The following is a 22,016-nucleotide window of genomic DNA, read 5'->3' as shown; positions in this document are numbered from 1 at the left end:
AGGTTATTTGCATTTTTCTGAAATGATCATTTGTTTCAGTGTAAATACAGTAAAATGACATGAAAATGTTTACATTTACTGAAAGAAAAATTTGGAGTTGTAAGTATTTATAGATGTAAAAATTAGCTTGTACTCTTACTTTAGGCAGACAGTCGTAGCACCTGAGTCAAGTAAAAGCAAGTACTGGCAGCCATCAGAAGTAGAAAAAATACTTCACTTTTATTTTTTCACACACTAAAAAAAACATGTCCCCCTCCACAGATGACAGGCACATGACTCCAGACCCTTTCAAATAGGTCTGGCTCAGACCACTAACCCCTCAACAACAGGTGAACTCAATGTACATTAGCTTTAAGCTTCCAGTAAACATGTACCTCATTCACACCTATCTACAAAATAAACCTATACATCAACCTTTGTGTTTCATATAATGTGCTATTTCTGAAAATGAACCCCTTGGGACACATTTAATTATTTCCTTCCCCTGCTAAAGTTCCCCTCTCTCTGGGCTGCATGGTCTGGTCTAATCAGGCAGATCGTCTACACCAGTGTTTTTCAACCTTGGGGTCGGGACCCAATGTGGGGTCACCTGGAATTCAAATGGGGTTGCCTGAAATTTCTAGTAATTGATTTAAAAAGAAAAATAAATAAATAAAAAATAAAACAACGTACTAATAAAAAAACATATGGTGAGTTGAGAGAGACAATCACAATCTCTAAAAGACATGACAAACTGTGAAGCTGAAACTGAAGCACTGTGGTACTGTTTGTCTTTCAAATGTTCATTGTAGTCAGTTTCAGATGCTGCAGCTCTTTCATAATTCATAGTTTGAGTTATTGTTTGTTTCAGTATTAATTTGCAGCTTTGTAAATACAGGCTGGACTGACTGTACATATCCTGACCAAGGAAAATAGAATTCTCACTTTGTGCAGTAATCTACACCTGGCTTTTCTGCCTCTGTCCATAATAATATACGTAATATAGACTAAATGTAATCTAAAATTACCGTTTATTTGCAACATAATATAGCAAACTATGAGATGATACAAAAAAAAAAAAAATCATTTTAGAGAAAAAAAAAAGTGTCTGTTTTGAATGTCTGGGTTCACCAGAAATTTGTGATGTTAAAATGGGGTGACGAGCCAAAAAAGGTTAGGAACCACTGATCTACACCTGGCCTGCACTCACATGGGCACGCCTCCATGCGAGAGCCCCACCCACAGCCAACAGGTTACTATGATAGTATTTTACTGATCCCACTCAATTAAGATTAAATTGGTCTGAATGTGGAACCTGAACTAAAATGATTAATATCTTCAGTGTAATTTTTTCCCTTTTCCCTTTCCCTTTAGCCCAATTTGAGCTCAAGCGGGCCAGACCACTAAAATAATGACTTAATAACCTATAAATAATGACAAATCCAAGTTTTTCTTTTTTTTTAGTACAAAAAAACCCCCAATTAAATTATGAAAATATTTACATTTTACAAAAAAAGATGTGAATAACCTGAAAAAACAGAAATTTCATTGAAAAATTAGTGCAATTTTAACACAATTATACCTCGACTTATTATTTATACATGTACATTTACACACAGTGTTACATAAACATTTGGTAACAGGCAGAATATTGTTAAAATTTTGGAGTTTGGAACTAAAATTTGAACAATTTCTACAATATTCCATCTCTCAGATCACAGTGGATCCATAAATGCACAAAACATTTAGTAACAGGCAGAATATTGTTCAAATTGCACAATTCGGGTTGTTCATCTTTGTTTTTATTTATGTATTTATTTGCATTTTGTTGTGAAAGAATAGTTTTGTAAATGTAAATATTTTCAGTGTAATGCTATTTTTTTCACTCATAATTTTTCCACATAATTTTTCACAAAGAAAATTTGTCGTTGTCATTATTTATGGTTTATTGTGTTGTTATTTTTACTGTAGATCACGTTGGTCTGTATGTGGAACCTGAACCAAAAGGATTTGGACAACCTGGACTGTTCAGGTTAATTTTTGCACTTTCATCCTGCGGGCCGGAATGGAACCTTTAGCCGGCCAGATTTGGCCCCCAGGCCACATGTTTGACACCTGTGGTCTATATCGACACCTTTGTTGCATCAAGCTCAAAAGGTTTAAAAGTTGACATTTATATTTTTTCTAAAAATAACAGGCTCTTTACATTTACTAAAGATTTCTATAAAAGTGCAAAGTCGAAACTTGAAAGTCATAATTATCAACTTTGCATTTTAATGCTTTTTTTTCATTGGTGTCCCTGCATCCTTGTCATGTTAAAAAGGCATGGAGTCCCCTAGGAGTATCGGTGTCCTCCCCCTGACCTGTGTGTGTGTGTGTCCAACCTGCCCCATCCCAGTCCCACCTGGTGTGTGCTGGACAGACCACCATCTGTTCAGTGCCCCCACATTGAACTACCTGCCACCTCCTCTTCATCACCTTCACGGGATATGAGGAAATGGATGCTTTCCAAAGAAAAAAAAAAGAAATATTAACTGGATGTTATTTTCAGAAGCACAACAATGAATCTGTTTGATTTGGTTATTACAAGGAGTAATTATAGAAGCTGTTTCTCAGAGCTGGATGTTTCTTACATAAGCTCTTTAATGTGAGAAGAAATCCTGTAGAACTTGACAGGTCGTTGCTGTATACTTAACCAAGTGAACCGCTTCATAGTAAAGCTGAGTGAGTGGTTTCACCTTGCATCAAAACACCTCTAGGAATTAACTCACAAGATTTAAACAAACGCAAATAGGCTTAAAATGAATTTCCTCCCCTTCTTTTTTTCTTGCTGCCAGTAAATTCTGCACACATTCCCATCCTTCGTTCTCTGTGCTTTTTTTTTTTTTTTTGAAGATGTTGGTTCTTATAAGACACGGTTTAGGCAGAAAACTAACATGTTGTTGCTGTGATTGTGGTTGTGGCTGATTAGCCGATCCACTCATTGAAGATCAAAGTTTTCCCTTTTTTTCTCAGGCTATGCAGTAAAAGGGTTTTGTATTTATTTAATTCTTTATTCATTTTTGCTTCGTATTGCCTTGTGTACCCTTCCCCCAGCGTTTAACCAGTGATTACACCATAGAAAAGAGCCTGGAAAAAGCTCCGGGAGCAGCAGCACAGCACGAGCACATTGACCGACACATAGTTATATCACAGGAATGGTGATTAATTGCAGCCGATGGTGCATTTTCCAAACTATCACATCGGCAGAATTTGTTCTAATAGTGGCTAATGGCTCATATTAACCTTCACAAATGGAATTAATGACTATTAGGGAAGATAATAACCCAGAAATAAATATCACATTAAGAATAATCTTTTTTTTTAATTATTATTTTGGTTTGATATTCAGGTACAGATTTACTATGATTTACCATTTTGAGCATAATACTCACTTATTTATGTATGTGTGTGTGTGTGTGTGTGTGTGTGTGTGTATGTATGTATGTATGTATTTATATATGTAATTATTTATTTATTAATTTATTTATTTATATTTAAGGTTAAAAGAAAACTCACGTCATTATCCCTGTTGGGAAATTAGGTCTCTGCATTTTATTAATCCAAATACACACAGCACCTAGCATTAGAATTGCTAATAATACACACTCAATTTAACTCTCAGAGTTGAATTTAACTCTGTTTTAGATAACATTTGGTCCAACGCAAACTTAGAGTTAAGTTTACTCAATGTCCTGTGTCACAGAGTTAATTCTACTCAATTCAGTGTCAAAATTAGCAATGAGATGTGTAAAAACATTTAACACAGTGAGTTGATTTGATTACACTTTATAGAGCTATTTTTTACTCCAGATTTAGTTTACAAGTGACTCTATAGTGTTTTAATATTTATTTCTCTGTAGTGTTATTTTCTTTATCAGTTTGCACCCTATACTAATATTGAAACAACATAGAATTGCAGGGGTCCCCAAGGTGGGGATCATAAAGAGCATAAGTTTACTCTATGGGACTCAATCACCCAAGGACATGCTTTTCCTTTGAAAGAGCAAAGTTCTCCCCGCTTGTAATATAATTATTGTTTCACTGCAAAAATCAGGTTTGGCATTGTTCTGCCTACAGGTTTGACTAATGGTGTCACATTAATAAAAAAAAAATCATAAAAAGGCCAATAAATGTTGTAAAACAGACATATTAACCTAAATAAACATTAACACAAACCCACCTTGAACCCCTGCACATAAAATACAACACAATGAGTAAAATGTCCGGTACCCACAATGCAATGCGGCAGACTGACACTAATCATCACTCTGTACAGTTGAATTTTACACTGCATCTGTGCAAAACTTTACAAACTTTTAACTCCACTGTTAGAGCTGGTTTACTCTCCATAGAGCTATAAACACTCTATCTAGGTTGAAACTGTTTGACTCTGAAATATTGACACTGCATTTTTTAACTGTATAGTAGTTAGGGATGCTCCGATACCGATACGAGTACCGGGCAGCGGCTCCGATACTCAGTGTGTGTACTCGTATTCGTACTCGTAAAAGATATCCAATACAGGTGCACTGATACCACTTACAGCCGTGTGACATTCACAGTTCAGTGCAGCAGGTACGCAGAGATGGAGTAATGTGTGTGGAGTGTGGAGAGGGTGGAGATTTTTCAAAATAAATGACGGTGATAAAAGTAACGCTGACTGCAAGTAACGTTACAGACAGATACGGACGCAGCGTTCTGTCCGTCCTCTGTGTACATTCTATCCATTTTCCAGGTGTTGGAGGATGCGTACCCAGACAGAGTCAGATACTGGGAGTACGGAGCGGTGCGGACCGCCGCCAGCGGAAGTGAAAACAAAACTTATCCCTCATTTCTCTTTTCTCTACCTGCTGAAGCTAAGCTTTTAAACTTTACCAGCAAAAACGCTGCAATATTAGTATCACATTAGTGTTACCTCTGTCATCTCCATGTTTGTTGTTACTGACTTTCTTCTTCCTCTTCTTCTTCTCAAAAAAACTTTACTCTTCTTTGTGGTATTTGTCCTGTATGGTTAATTCAGAGTGGTGCCCCCTGGTGGATTAATTGAGAAACGCTCATTCCAACACATTAAATGTCAGTAGCAGCACTTTGTTCCAGTCAGGCTAACGACAACGACAATAAAGCACATTTGCAAAAGGAACTAAGAACTGGAATGGGATTATTAAATACTTGTATTGGTACTCAGTATTGGCAAGTACTCAAATGTAAGTACTCATACTCATACTCAGTCTGGAAAAAAGTGGTATCGGTGCATCCCTAGTAGTAGTAGTAGTAGTAGTAGTAGTAGTATATTTTATATGTATAATGCTATTCAAGACAGTCAAAGACACCTGTTAAAACAAATAGATACAAAGAAGAATTTACAACATTCATAGAATTATGCAGTACAGATGATAGGAATAAAAGTGGCCTCAGCAGAACAAAAGAACTAAATGCCAAACTAAAAAGGTGACTTTTAAGGAGAGATTTGACAAATAGCAGTGATGTGCCTGGTTATTCAGGACTTTGTATGTGAGAACTGAATTTGTTAGAGGATGTAGATGGAATGCGATCATGGGAACAGGTGTGTGTTAACAGCAGAGTTAGCATTAGCTCTTAGCACATTAGGAGCAGTGAGTTGCCATTGAAGGCATTCAGGGACCAACTCCACACCTTCATCAGCTCTGTGGTCAAGAGCACTGACAGGAGAATTAACCTATATATATATAATTTTAATGCTAGAGGAAATAGTATTTATTACTTTGACTAAGATATTAATTTCAACAGCTGTCCAGCTTTGAATGAAGTCAAAGATGAATTAATTTGCACTGTGTTTTTATTCAGAGGCTGATTCACTGGCCGACACAATGTCTTTGCTCTTTCATACTCCAAGTTATTATACAGGGCTTGAAAAATCCACTGCCCCTTGACCTTAAATCTCAAACACCATCTCTGTTTTGCATCTCTTATAGGTGAAAAAATGTGCACACATAAAGGAATAGGACCCTGGAATTAAGCACAGGAGAAAAAAGATGTCAAAAATGAGACAATAAAGAAGGTGAGTAGTGTTTCTCTTCATGCTTGTTCTCCACTGGGTCATTTTAATGCCTATAGTAGCTTCAGATGCAGCTTTTATTGATGTGCAGGTCAGTGAGTGCTCATAAAGTGGTTAAAGCGGCACAGAAAAACTTAAACATACCATATAATATCAGCTGTGTTAAGGCTGTATGCTCAGCTTTCACACTGACAATTCCACCTCTGACCTTCTGAACAGAGCTGGTGTCGGCTACATCCATTTGGTGCTCTCTAATCGGAACCGCATCTGTTGAGAGGTTGACAGCCTACCATCGATGGCTGCAGGAGTGAGACGTAAAAACACACAGAAGTAGAGAGTGACGGGGGTATGGGGGGGGTGAATGGCAGGAAAAAGGTGGATGTCACTAGAACAAGGAGATGAGATGAAGTGGCAAAATGAAAAGGAGGTCTCACACACCAGCTGTTTGGATGAAATTTTTTTTTCCTGTTTGCGTAATGATAACTGGTGACAGAGCAGATGGCGGTGGCGAGATAAACAGTTTAAAAAGTGTGGCAAAGTGCTTAATAGCAAGTAAAATTGCTGAACGTGAAATAAGTTAAAGCATTCTAGTAATGTAGTGTAGAGAGCAAACAGTGGAGAGGGCAGCGAGAGCAGTGACATAAAAAAAACATTTGTCCTAAAGTTTTAATCTTAATCCATTAATACTGATAAATCTGTTGGCCTACTTAAAGAAAAACCTCAAAGTCGCCATGAAATGATAGGTTCTGTATATAGAACAACTGGGGTTTGGAATATTAGGATGAATACTTGGTTTCAGTGGCTGACCGTGCAGTTTGCACAGTGATTTATTAGGATTTATTACGAAGATGTAGTGCAGTGTTTTTCAACCTTGGAGTCGGGGTTGCCTGGAGTTCAAATGGAGTCGCCTAAAATTTCTAGTAATTGATAAAAAGAAAAAGAAAAACTTACTAATAAAAAAATATATGGTGAGTTGAGAGAGACAATCCCAATCCATAAAAGACATGACAAACTGTGAAGATGAAACTGAAGCACTGTGGTTCTGTTTATCTTTCAAATGTTCATTGTGGTCGGTTTCAGATGCTGCAACTCTTTCATAATTCATAATTTGACTTACTGTTCAGTATTAATTGTCAGCCTTGTAAATACAAGCTGGACTGACTGTGCATATCCTGATCAAGAAAAATAAAATTCTCACTTTGTGCAGTAATCTACACCTGTTTTTTTCTGCCTCCGTCCATAATAATTTACATTTTATAGACTAAATGTCCTCTAAAATTAATATTTATTTGCAGCATGGTGTAGCAAACTATTACATGATCAAAAAACAAAAAAAAAATAATAATAATTTTAGCAAAAAAAAAAAAAAAAAAAGTCTCTGTTTTGAATGTCTGGGGTCCCCACAAATTTGTGATGTTAAAATGGGGTCATGAGACAAAAAAGGTTGGGAACCACTGCCCTAGCATAATAATTCATGCTTGCTTATAATACAACAGGCTATTCCTTACTAATGCAGGTATTATATTGCCAATATTTTAATAAAGTTGGGGTCAGATATGATATGTAGTCACTATGAAACTGTCAGAAATATTGAAAAAATTGCACCTAAAAGTGTGCATTCATTTTAAAAATAAGCCTCTTTTACACATGTTCAAGGTGGGAATGATGTGCCTGTATTCTGCCATGCAATTCTGTATAAAAGGTACAAACAGGGAATTGGAGGCTATTGTAATTCCATCTTTAAGGCAGCAGAAGAGGTACTCCACATTGACGTCTGTGTGAAAGAGAGGGCTGACATCGCAGGAGAGCAGTGTGATGTTATGATGGTGCGTTATGTGACGGGAGATTTAGAAATCTCAGATGAAACAGACGTTAACTTAAAGGAAACAGGATGCTACTGGTGGAAATCTCCTTATCATCTAGGCTGTAATCATGCCTATTACTGTTTGGCATGCTTGTATTTCCAAGATCTGTGTCACATGTCGCACAAGACACCCGCAGTTGTATCAAAACCATGAGTGCCGTCCGAAACCACAGACTAAGGCAGGATTATACCAAAAAACTGGCGTGGTGACAAGTTTTGGTAACTGTGGCGTAGTCAGACGGCCATTGAAATTAACCCGTAAAGACCCAAACAACCACTGGTGACCAAATCCATCTACTGATCTAATGCGTCTAATACCTGTTAATCCATTAATCCTATCAAAACATGTCTATAATTGGTGTAAAATGCGGTTTGTCGTCTTTTCATGGTCAACAGACGTTGAGAGGCTCCGTAGTGAACGTGGAAACACCGTCATCCGTCATCTTCTACAACAGGGGTGTCAAACTCATTTTGGTTCAGGGGTCATATTTAGCCCAGTTTGATCTCAAGCGGGCCAGACCAGTGAAATAATGACTTAACCTATAAATAATGACAAATTCAAGTTTTTCTTTTTGTTTTAGTACAAAAAAACCCCAATTAAATTATGAAAATATTTACATTTAACAAAAAAGATGTGAATAACCTGAAAAAGCAGAAATTTCATTTGAAAAATTAGTGCAATTTTAACAATATTATGCCTTGACTTATTATTTATACGTGTACATTACACACAATGTTACATAAACATTTGGTAACAGGCAAATACTGTTAAAATTTTGGAGTTTGGAACTAAAATTTGAAGAATTTCTACAATATTACATCTCTTATTACTAACACAACTACAGATCACAGTGGATCCATAAATGCACAAAACATTTAGTAACAGACAGAATATTGTTAAAAGTGCACATTTTGGGTTGTTCATCTCTGTTTTTAGTTATGTATTTATTTGCATTTTATTGTGAAAGAATAGTTTTGTAAATGTAAATATTTTCACAGTGTAATGTTATTTTTTTCACTTAAATTTTTTCCACGTAATTTTTCACAAAGAGAATTTGTAGTTGTCATTATTTATGGGTTATTGTGTTGTTATTTTTACTTGACATCACATTGGTCTGTATGTGGAACCTGAACCAAAATGATTTTGACAACCTTGACTGTTCAGGTTAATTTTTGCTCTTTCATCCCGTGGGCCGGAATGGAACCTTTGGCGGGCCAGATTTGGCCCCCGGGCCGCATGTTTGACACCTGTGTTCTACAACGTTGATTCACCAGTAAAACCCATGGAGTTTGATAAATGACAGTGATTGGAGAAACTTGTTTTATCTTCAGTTATTTATATATTTGCTGAAAAAGTCAGTTTTTCTTCAGTTTTCTCTCTTTCAGGTATAATTACCTTCAACTTTAATCTCAGCTTTTATGAACACCTACATGATTAGTAAATTAAATATGAGAAAATACTTAATTATCACTGAAAATTTGCAAAATACAGAGGATGATATTACAATAAATGGTGATAAATCACTTAATAAAGGTTAAATAAAGAGAAAAAAAATCATTTTGGAACTACCACAAAAGACACTGGGTCTTTATGGGTTAAACTATTATGAATACCTATGCACAGGCTTTTGTGTAGAAGTATATCAATGCTATACAGAACATCTGAATGCACTGAGTATCATGTGCCATCATTAGCTGATGACATAAATCAGGTGATAGAATTCACCAGAATACAGGAAATTATGTGTTGAACACTCCATATTTCTACACCCCAGCTGTTTCGCCCCCAGATTCCATTTAAAACAATCACAAAATGTTGTTTATAGTATGTCAGTATTCCATAACATACTGAATCATAAGCGTTATATTATGATGCCAAATTCTCACCGCTGCCCAGCCCCAGGCATTATCCTTGTAGGATTCAGAAAAATAATGGTATACACAATTAGAACATTACTTGTGTGCTCACAACAGTATGCTCATAATAATTACAGCAGCTAAATTAGAAGGCAAATGGTGTGTCGTCATTACCATGAGTGGTTAATGTACAATCACGCATGGGATCCCATCTCTGGCTCAGTTCTTGTAGACAAGCCAATTGTGAACCCTAAGGCCCGGGGCCTCTGCCAAGAAGCTGGATTTACTGCGAGCACAGTTTACCATTTGAAAAAAATCATCATTGTCATCATGGTCATCATCATTATCGAAGGCTGCTTGTAAAGAAGAAGACGTGGTTCACAAACTGAGCCAGAGACAAGTCTGAAGAGTGAGGGAAGGATTCAGCAGGATGTGGGATAAACAGGTTGATAGCAGAGGCTGTATCACAGCCTTCCTGCTGTTCAGTCCCACTCTTCGATTTAACAGTTTTTTTCAAATACTGAAATCTTGATGTTATCCTGTGAAAACAACATTTTGGGTTTCCAACATCAAGCGGTTTTCAGTGGAGTGTGTTTATGGAGATTAGGTGTGAATGAGTGTGTAATTAGGGACAATCAGATGAAGTAAATCTTGGCCAATGGGAGGAGAGTCATGACGCTGATACTGGCAATCGCAACAGAACAGAACGGACACCCTGGGTTGGGGAGCGAAATAGAAGAAAAAAGAAATAATCAAAGAATACAGAAGCATTAGAGGAGAGATAAAACTGAAAAGACAGAGTCTGGGGGGGCAGGTAGAAATGAGGGGAAAGGAAAAGGTGACTGGAATGTCAGAAAGTAAACCACTGCACTTGAAGCTGAGTCATTGAATACGCTCCTAAATGTAGAAATCTGCAAGAGCTCCTCATTATTCAGTTCTAAAACTGGATGTGCTCATCGTCAGTTGTCTGTGAATAACAGGAAACAGCCTGGACTCAGGTCATCTACTAAGTCAACAACAATCCTGATCAGCTGTGGAGCTCCAAAGCAAGTTCTGGTAATGTTTTTAATGATCAAAAATGGTGCAAAACGCTAAAAGAAACAGCATCTAATACATTATTTTGGCTATTTGATAAGTTGCTGAAATCACAAATGTTCATTAGTACACCTATGCAGCGTGTAACTGGTTCAGACTTTAAAAGTAGTTTTATAATTTATATGTTAATAAGGTTTTATTATAGAATACTGGGAAACACTCAGCCATGTCTTCCTTATCTTAGAGTATCCCCAGTTCATTATTTCAAAGAACACATTTGCAAACTTTGATTAAATCCTTTCTCTACCTTTCAAGCTTAATTTGAGATTTTATCTTTTTTTTTCTGCTGAAATCACACAGCTTGACCCAGGTTGACATCTTGAGCATTGTCCACGATAACATCTAATGCACAAAAAAGTTATTGCTGTTTAATGCAGTGCTCATTACGCCTCAGAATAGCAGGAAGATGTAGCCTGTTATCTGTATTTACCTGAGCGGTTTATGAAATTGTAAGCTAATTTAACTTGCTCAATGAGCGGCACATTTCACGGTTCATTTAGCTGTTCATGAAACACTCAACAGCAAATCACCTTTCACACACTCAACACTTCTCAATTCAACACTTGACTATGCAAGGGCAATACCGGTGGTGTAAAAGTATTTTGAAGCACACTGTAAAAAAAAAAAAAAATGATTCCATGATTATAAAATAAATATTACTAGAAGCTTTGGAATAATTCTCCAGTCAGAGTAAAATACATAACATTCCTTCTGTGTAATGGAAACCCACTAAAATTCACCAGTCATTCATTAATTCAACCTTTATTTTACTTCCAAATTTATTGAAGCCTCATGCACAATGCAGTAGAGAAAATAATAGGGAACAATGCTGATGAGAACAAAGAATTTAATGAATAATCTGGAACAATTGAAGGAAATACTGCAAGAAACTCAAATAAACAATGGTGATGCAATCAATGAAAGGTAATTCAATAGAATAAAAAAACAGAAGAACCATTAAGGATAATTAAAGCAATTAAAATACAAAGCAATAAAATTAGCTAAAAATAGGATGCAGTAGAAATAAATGGAGAATTGAAAAATTCACATTACACAGCTGAAAATGAAGGAGGCTTAAGCTTTTTCCATTTTCTTTACTCTTATCTCTTAGCAACATTATAAAAAAACAACAAAAATATTAGATAGATAGATAGATAGATAGATAGATAGATAGATAGATAGATAGATAGATAGATAGATAGATAGATAGATAGATAGATAGATAGATAGATAGATAGACTTCCTTTGAACTTCATTCTATGTGACACTGGTCTTTAATGTTATCATTCAAATGTAAATATAAATTGCTTCGATTTCTTTATTTCTATTCACAGTGAATGTTTGACTTCAAGAGAAAAAGCCACATCCTGAGCACTGCTGTTAGGAAAACAACCAAAAAACATGCAGTTTTCATTCTGTTACCTCAGGTTTTTACATAAGAAACATTGATTCTGTTGGCCTTGAATGAATGAGTAAGAGTTCTTTAGCATTTTGGAAATAATTGTAAATTATGAAAGTAGAGCAAACATGAGCGTCTATCTGAAATAGAACTCTGTGATGCACAAACCCGTTGAATTAGTCAACATCTCATCTCCGTCCCCCTCTTTTCTGGCTGTCCTCCTTTTTTCTCTCTGTCTGTCTTCTCCTCTTCCATTTTAATGGGATGCTATTTATTTAATGTTGGTAAATGCCTGCCCCGAATGATATAACATGTCTGAATTTCTGCTGAGGGAAACAGTTTGAATAATCTGAGTTTAGCAACAGGATCTCAGTCTTGAGTCTTTGATAGACACTGGCTAAGCCTGGGTTGACAGGAGACATAATTGAGTCCCTTTTGATGACATAAGCCTTGCTGATTCCATTTAGTTGGGAACTTTCAAGCCCGCTCCATGCCGCCAACTTTTGATGTGAAGTTAGCTGGAAGCTAGCTGCTAACCGTCAGTGCACAGCGCTCACCTGGTCTGACACCTGCTCTCTGTGCAGGCAGCGTGTTTGGTCCAGGCTCAAATCTCCACAGCGTGCAGGGAGAGCTGGAATTATGCCTCACAGCCACAGTGTGAGTGTGTATGTGTATATGTGTGTGTGTGTGTGTGTGTGTGTGTGTGCACATATGCATGGCCATGTATCTGTATTTGTATTTGCCTGCCTTGTGTACTTGTGTGTCGCAGTGGATATGCGTCCACCAGCACTCATGCGAATAGACAGCGGGTTAGCTCCCCCCCCACCCCTCATAGCCCCCACCCCTCTTGCTCAGTTGGGTCCCACTCCCGGATCTGTCAGGCATCTGCTGACGTGTCCTCAATGTGACATGCCACCCACAGTGAAGAAGAGGGACAAACCCTCCAGTTTTTTCTTAACTGTTTCCACAGTTCCTCCTACTACCAGGCTGTGACCCCTGCCCTCAGACGTTAAGCAGATAGCCTGGTATTAGTCTTAGGGATGGAGTCGACGTAATCTCATCAAAAGGCTTCAGTTGGTTCGTAGCCCACTGCATAAGGTGTTTCTCAAAAAGATCATCTCTCAGAACCACACAAAAATCACAAATTGTCGTGTACTATTAGAGGTAACCTGCTCTTTTCAATATAAAAGACTTATTATGTAGCATGTTTGATAAAATAACAGTTAAAGTGCATATCAGCAAATTATCTGTGTGCACTTGGGGTCAACTGTGGTTCCTGACATGTAATTAACTGTAGAATCTGTTGCTTGAAATCACCTTACTGTTTTGACGCCTCTGGCATGCCTTTGACGGTAATACTCGCTGACAGTGGCATGTGACCGTACTGTGTACACTGGGTAATCAGATAACCACGCTGCTCCTGCAGAAATGGAAGGTCTCTGTGTGAAAATCTATATGAATGATCTGCCATTTGTAATGAGTAGAGAGTGAATTGGAAAATCATCAGTGCAAGGCCGCAGTGAAGCGGATGAATTCATGTATTTTGCTTTGTGTAGTTGTTTAATTGTCCACATTCAGTGTGTTTGTCCTGCTCACATAACTGCACGAGTGAAAACAGCAGCTGTGAAGAAGCAGCAGAAGCAGCAGCATGTTTATCAGCTACAAGTGCACCAACACAGCAGAAACGCCACAAGGAAGACACGGTTGCAGGACTTACACTGACATTAGCAGCATTAGCAACTTTTTACCACGTGTGGGTCGTGGCTGCAGTTGATGGATGAAGCTGTGGTGGTTTATGTAGAACATGCAAAGAGTAACACAAGTACACAAGCCCTCTCTAGGGGACGATTTAGTTATCACCGTCACAGCAATGAGCCGCTGCTACGTAGTCCAGGATTAGGCGCCCCAGATTTCACAGCTCTTAAGAGAGAATATAAACATGAAGGTTATTATTCTGTGTATCCAAACATGGAAATGTGCATATCCAAACACAGACGGGTGCCTTTTACCTGCCGTTTTATTAGTTTGTTTGTTGCCAGGCTCAGAGCAGCATTCGGGATGTGACTGTGTCCCATTATAAGAAGGATTCTGATAAAATGCATATTAAGTGAAAGGAATGGAGCACTTTATTTTGATAGCATATAAACATGTAATAAAATGTGCATTTTTGTCTGTTTTGAATTCATCTCTGTGCAGGGGTAATGTTAAATTAAAACCAAGATGTTTTTTACTGAGGTGATGAGCAATAAGCTACCAGAAAGAGACGAACATTCATGTGAGGAGTGTTATTTTGGCAGAAAAACCCCTCTCTGATCCTACACAGACGGGCTTTAGGTGACTCTTATCGCTTCTGTTTCTGTACCCATAGATTAAAGGTCTTTTTTTTAATTTCTCATGAAAAGTTTTGCCTGAAAAAATTCTTAATAGGCATTACTTCCAAAATACTAATCCATGTAGTGTTTACTTGCCAGTAAAACAAATAAAGTTGGTGGCTATCTTGTGAAGTCCAAAGGTCTGAGATGAGGACTGGGCTGTGTGTTTGCTTTGGTCCACGGTGCGCTCACATGCCCCGCAGATACATGAAGATATAAAGCCGAAGAAATGGCGACTTCTGTTTCTGTCCACACATGATCCCAGAGCGCTCGGTACATATGAGTTCTCATTAGCTGGGGTGAAAACGCATTGTTTTCCACCAGAAAATCCATTTGTTTCCATGGTGATGCTGTACTCCTTGTCCAATTTCCTTGGCTGCTTTTTATGGGTAGCTTTATTGAAGTTTATTAAAAAAGAAGGGAGAGAAAGGAGTTGGTAATTTCTCACACTTTGTAATATCAAGGTTTATAGCAGTAGGTCATTTAGAAAAGCTTAAAGGGATGTTTTACTTATATGATATAGCATTAATATTCCTTATAACACATGAGCTTCAGTATTTTAGCTACTGGGCAGTAATTAGTTATCTGTGCTGTGTTTTCACTGCACAGTTTAGTGAAAAAGACATAACAATAAGAGTACATTTTATTTATAGGCGCCTTTCTTGGAACTCAAGGACACCATAAAGTAAACAAGGAGAGTGAATAGTGCTGAGATTTGCTCAGAACTTAAACATAGAAAAAGAAACGACTTTAACCCTTTAATGCATGAATTATGAGAACCTTTGTCAAGATTTTTTTCTTGAGTGTTTTTATTCCTCCTTAGGCATGAAAAAAAAATTGCGCTTGAGTTTTTTTTTTTTTTTTTTTTTTTTCATGTAGTTACAAAAATGTCCATGCATTTAATTTTTGAAGTAAAGGAACATGTTTAAAACCTAATATCAGAAAATGAGATAAAAACAATGAAATAAAAACATTTTAATCCTGCTAATCTGATGTTTTCTCACATTTTAACATAATCTAATGCTGGTTATTATTCACTTTATGTAGACAATATGCAAAAAAAAAAAAAAAAAAAACTTTATGTCTTACAAATCACAATGGATTTACACTCAAACATGTTAGTGCAGATCAGGTTTATCATTACTGTAACCAAAGTTACAGTAATGGTATGAATGTCAGTGTATGGGATGATGCATAAGTGTCCACTGTGTTGGCTGATATGGAACTAAAACAACAAAAACCCGTGAATATACAAGAGAACAGCTGTAGAATAACTGTCCACTGTAGTGACCACTATGCACGAAAGGGTTAATTATAAATTGCAGCCTTTAGAAATTATATAATTGTACTGGCTTAACCCTTTCATGCATAGTGGTCACTACAGTGGACAGTTCTTCTCCAGCTGTTCTCTTGTATATTCATGGGTTTTGTTGGTTTAGTTCCATATCAGCCAACACAGTAGCTGTTTACGCACTATCCCATTCACTGATATTCCGACCATTACTGTCACTTTGCTGTTCTTCATAAACCTGATCTGCACTAACATGTTTGAGTGTAAATTACCTGTTATTTGTTAGACACAGGTTGTTGTTGTTTTTTTTTTGCATGTTATTTCCATGACGTGAGTAATAACTAGGACTAGAATATGTTAAAATGTGAGAAAACATCAGATTTGCAGCATTAAAATGTTTTTATTTCATATTATTTTCTTATGGAACAGGCTTAGGGCCACTGGACTTTAATCTCAGAATTCTGACTTTAAACTCAGAATTCTGACTTTTTTTTCCTTAGAATTCTGACTTTAAACTCAGAATTCTGACTTTTTTCCCCTTAGAATTCTGACTTTAAACTCAGAATTCTGACTTTTTTCCCTTAGAATTCTGACTTTAAACTCAGAATTCTGACTTTTTTCTCTGAATTCTGACTTTTTTCTCTGAATTCTGACTTTTTTCCCCTTAGAATTCTGACTTTAAACTCAGAATTCTGACTTTAAACTCAGAATTCTGACTTTTTTTTCCTTAGAATTCCGACTTCAAACTCAGAATTCTGACTTTTTTTCCTTAGAATTCTGACTTTAAACTCAGAATTCTGACTTTTTTCTCTGAATTCTGACTTTTTTCTCTGAATTCTGACTTTTTTCTCCATCAGAATTCTGATTTTTTTTTTCTCATAATAATAATAATAAGAAATACATATTGGACCTTAGTTTATTGTATTTTTTTCCAGTGGCCCTAATCCTCTTCCGTACTTTCTGATATTGGGTTTTAAACACATGTTTGTTTACTTTAAAAATTAAATGCATGGACATTTTTGTAACTCCATGAAAAAAAAGTTGATTGCATTGTTTTGTTTTGTTTTTTCATGTGTAAGGAGGAATAAAAACACTTAAGAAGAAAAATCTTTACTAAGGTTCTCGTAATTCATGCATGAGAGGGTAAATTACTGTACACTAGGCTATATCTACAATCAAAAGCAGATCGTTTATCTTTTAAATGCCAACCTTAACCTGGGATAATGAATCAGCTGGTAATTCTCTCCCCTATTAAGACACAAGTACTGTTTTGCTTTCTTGAATTACACCGATATGATATAATATTTAGTATAACATTTGCAATAGCCCAAAGGAGCCCTCAAACTATTTTGCTGAAAAATTGTAAATGCAAAAACATCGAAATGCTGTGTTTTTGTAGCAGCTCTGTAATAATTCTAAATATAGTGTGAGAAATGAAGAGCTGAGAAGCTTGTCTTTTAACTTCACTTCTCACTTTATAATTATGATATATTGAACCTCCAGTTTTACAGCGGCTGTCACTGGAGTCATGACCTTTTGTTTTGTACTTATAGTGAAGTGTCACATCCACTGAGTTCAGACTTTTCCATTAAAATGATCAAAAGGATTCCCAGCGAATGAATAATGAATATTTCAGATTCGTCCTTGGAACTTGCTAATTTATAATATAACCTCATAAATGCATTACAGTGGATTATTTTCATTCACTGTCTCTGTCAATCTGATATAAACTTCACTGATATAATTATAAGTTCACTGAGTGCTGCACAGCTATGAGTGGCTGAAGTTCCTTTATGAAGCCACTTAATGGTCAGTGACGGCTCAACAAGGGAAAAAACAACAACATACTTTGTCCGGACTTAATATTCCTATTAATTTGTTTACTTTCATCAAATAGACCTCATCACTAGAGGAATTTGTCTGTGGAATGTGTTCAGTTGGTCCTGAGCTATAACTCAACACATTCGCTCTATTTGTCAGAGAGAGCCCTGACAGTCGGTCTAATTAGTTTGGTTGTGACAAAGGAGCTGTCTTGGGGAAACTGGGAACATCAATCCATCTATGAAGGCATGTGTTTCCATAATGCAGTCAATACAGATGTCATAGCATGGCCATTATGCATATGTGGAACAGCGGACATGACAAGGTTTAATGATGTGTCTGCTAAAAACAAGAAAATAAGATGAAAAAAAAAAAAGGTTGCAAGTATGTCAGATTATCTAGCATGCTTTGATAAGATGCCAAGCATTTATTTAATTAGTGAATATTTGGAATAAAACCTAAAAAAAAAAAACAAATCACAGAGGACATACACTATATGGACAAAAGTATTGGGACATGTTGAATTCAGGTGTTTCTTTTTTTCTTATTTTATCTATCTATCTATCTATCTATCTATCTATCTATCTATCTATCTATCTATCTATCTATCTATCTATCTATCTATCTATCTATCTGTCTATCTGTCTATCTGTCTATCTATCTGTCTATCTATCTGTCTATCTTTCTTTCTTTTTACTTGTCCAGCATCATAAGAGCAGAATAGTAGTCTGGATGCCCTTTTGTGCTTTAAAAATTTGCTTTGCCAAAGGAAAATTCATAAAGTATATGAGGCTCCCCTTGATATTCTACTGTCTCTATAGGTGTTTCTTTTCTAACAGGGGTCTGGGCTACAAAACAATCATGACAAATGTCATTAAATAGTTTTATATTGTGGTAAATATCATTGCATTGTTTAGTTTTCTTTGATTTTGTTGTTTGTTTTTTTTTATCCATGACTATGATTTAAATGTTCTATCTCTAAATTTCTAAAATATTTTTCATGCTCTGACTGTAAATAATACTTTTCTACCACAGCTAAACATCTACTTTCTTCACATCTCATTTAAGAAGAAAAATCTTCCATTAAACTTTTGGGAAATACTGATGTTTATAAACTGTATGGACAAAAATATTGGGACATGTCATGACTACAGCTGTAAGATGTCCTGTTCTTGCTGATTTTCCATAAAGTTTAATGGGAGGTTTTTGTTCCTAAGTGAGATACGAATAAAGTAGAAAGTTGACTGTGGTAGAACATTATTATTTACAGTCAGAGCATAAAAAATATTTTAGAAATTTAGAGGTAGAAAATTTAAAATCATAGTCATGGATAAAAAAAAAAAAAAATCTATGCAATGTTATTTACGGCTCGATGTTGAGAGAAATTAAGTAAAAACCATCTCTGAGGCATTTTGAAAGCAAAAATAACAATTTTAACTAAACAAACCAATGCAATGCAAAGATATTTATCACAATATAAAACTATATTATTAAATTTGTCATGATTGTTTTGGATCCCAGACCCTGTTAGAAAAGAAACACCTGAATTCAACATGTCCCAATACTTTTGTCCATATAGTGTATAATACATGAGCTGCCAGACTTCATCTGTGGAGGAAAGTCTGAAAGGCCTTTAGATGAAAAATGTGGAAGGAGATAGAATACAGAAATCATTTTATTTCTACCAATTGACCATTTTTATGTGGCTGTTATCATGTCCGATATTACTTTTGCAGTTCTTCATATGTTTTATGAAGCACATCATATGAAGCAAAACCACTAATTTGCACTTTTTGTTTCTTAAAAATGCCATCTCACTGCAGCCAGACAGGACAGTCGAGGGAGACTTCCATCTATCATTTAAGAGTCATTTTAACAGCAAGACATTAAAGTTAGTGGCTCCCAACCTCTCCTGACATTCCTAAAAGCCACTTCAACATAATCCGGAAACACACAAAAATTAGCATTTCCCCCAATGGCTTTTTGGCCCCAGGCTGTCTTTAAAATGTTCAGTGGCATTTTTCTCTGGAGGATTTTGTTTTTAAAGGCAGTGTTCACACATCCACAATGAGAATATCCTCTCTGTCACTCTGCTTTGCAGTTCTCCTGAGCATGTGTTTCTTTTTTTTCCAGTTAGTGAAATATTTATAAATGCGTGTGAGTTTTGTTAAAGTTGCTGTAAGTGTGTCTTTTAACCCATAAAGATCCAGTGCTACTTTTGTGGCAGTTCCCTAATGATTTTTTTTTATATTTAACCTTTCTTAAGTGATTTATTACCATTGATTGTAATGTTATTTTCGTTATTTTGCATTTTTTCAGTGTAAACCACTGGTTCCCAACCTTTTTTGGCTTGTGACCCCATTTTAACATCACACATTTCTGGATGGAGACATTTTTTTTGCTAAAATTAATTTGTTTTTGATCATGTAATAGTTTGTCATACTATGTTGCAAATAAACATTAATTTTAGCTGACATTTAGGCTATGTAATGTATATTATTATGGATGGAGGCAGAAAAGCCAGGTTGAGATTTCTGCACAAAGTGGGAATTTTATTTTCCTTGGTCGGGATATGTACAGTCAGTCCAGCTTGTATTTACAAGGCTGACAATTAATACTGAACAAACAAGAACTCAAACTATGAATTATGAAAGAGCTGCAGCATCTGAAACCGACCACAATGAACATTTGACAGATAAACAGAACCACAGTGCTGCAGTTTCAGCTTCACAGTTTGTCATGTCTTTTATGTATTGGGATTGTCTCTGTTAACTCACCATTATTTTTTTTAATTTTTTTTTTTATCAATTACTGGAAATGTCAGGTGACCCCATTTGAATTCCAGGCGACCCCACGTGGGGTCCCGACCCTAAGGTTGACAAAACACTAGTGTAATTCATGTATTTTCTTATATTTAATCCACTGATCATGTAGCTGTTCATTAAGGATCGCAGTAAAGTTGAGGGTTATTATATCAAAAACAGGGAACACTCAAGAAATAGTGACTTTTTCAGCAAAGATATCAATAACTGAACATAAAAACAAGTGTGTCCATCCACTGTCATTGATCCAACTCCATGGATTTTACTGGTGAATCAATGTTGTAGAAGATGACAGTGTTTCCACGGTAACTACAGAGCATCTGAGCGTCCAAATGGATCATATCTGATGACCATGAAAAAACGACAAACTGTATTTTACACCAATTATTTACCTATATTGATAGGATTAGTGGATCAACAGGTATTAAACATTTTAGATCAGTAGATTGCTTTGGTTACTGCTGGATGTTTATGTTTTTATGGGTTAAAGTGCCTCCACTGAATAGGCAAATATACCTCATGTGTGTTTTTGCTTGACTGTAGAAAAACTATGTTTGAATACTTTTTTATATGTCACTCATGTATTTTAATGCAGTTTTATTTTCTGCTGTTTTGGTGACTTCTTTGTCATAGTAATACTGATTATAAACACACTGATGGAGACAAACATACCACCACACTTACACATTTACTGAATCAGTCGATTTTTGCCACAAAGAAGAAAGAATGTATTAATTACATGTCAAAATAATCTCTTAATATCTCAAAATAAAGGGTGTAAATTGGGTGAACTAAATTGCCCACAAGAATGAATGTGACAATGAATGGTTTTATATGTCAGCCCCGTGCACACAGTAGCTGGGATAGGCTCAAAGAAGGAAATAAAAATGATGATCATACTCAAAATACTGATAAACCTTCTTAAAAGTATGAGAAACCATCACAAAATAATGACTTATGTCCTCATCTTGAGGTGTTTTCTCAAAATAATGACTTACCTGTAAAAATAAATCTAAAACTTTCTTAAAAATATGAGAAACTTTATCTAATGAGCAGTTAAAATAATAAATTTGTGTTTCGTCTGTACTGTCTGACATACTGCAGTTTTTGCTTTTATGTAGAAATAGCCTATTGAGTTTTATTACTTAGCACTATTATTATTTTTTATATATATTGTTTGTCTTTGGCACTATCTTTATGCACGCACTTTTTTTGCACTTTAATCTGTTGCTGCTTTGACCAGTGAATTTCCTTGTTCTAATCTACTCTAATGTAATGTAATCTAATCTAATGTAATGTAATATAATCTAATGTAATGTAATCTAATCTAATCTAATCTAATCTAATCTAATATAATATATAAGAAAGGTTTACCAATGCCATGACACACTTGCTCAAAATAATAACGTGTCCCAAAAAGAATAATCCCAAAACTTTCAC

General features: G+C 35.9%; 1 protein-coding gene across 3 annotated transcripts in view; it reads left to right on the top strand.

The window, feature by feature from the left end:
- dlgap1b (discs, large (Drosophila) homolog-associated protein 1b) overlaps positions 1-22,016 on the top strand; it is a 149,295-nt gene that overhangs the window by 55,950 nt on the left and 71,329 nt on the right. For all 3 annotated transcript variants that reach the window (XM_030122933.1, XM_030122932.1, XM_030122934.1), the window contains exon 2: positions 5,973-6,058. The gene's annotated coding sequence lies outside the window, so the exon portion shown is untranslated. The remainder of the gene's footprint in view (positions 1-5,972; positions 6,059-22,016) is intronic.

This window comes from Sphaeramia orbicularis, chromosome 20 (genome assembly GCF_902148855.1).
Source record: "Sphaeramia orbicularis chromosome 20, fSphaOr1.1, whole genome shotgun sequence".
Lineage (NCBI taxonomy): Eukaryota > Metazoa > Chordata > Actinopteri > Kurtiformes > Apogonidae > Sphaeramia > Sphaeramia orbicularis.
Note: the sequence above shows the minus strand (reverse complement) of the source record. Positions and strands in the feature narration are given on the sequence as shown.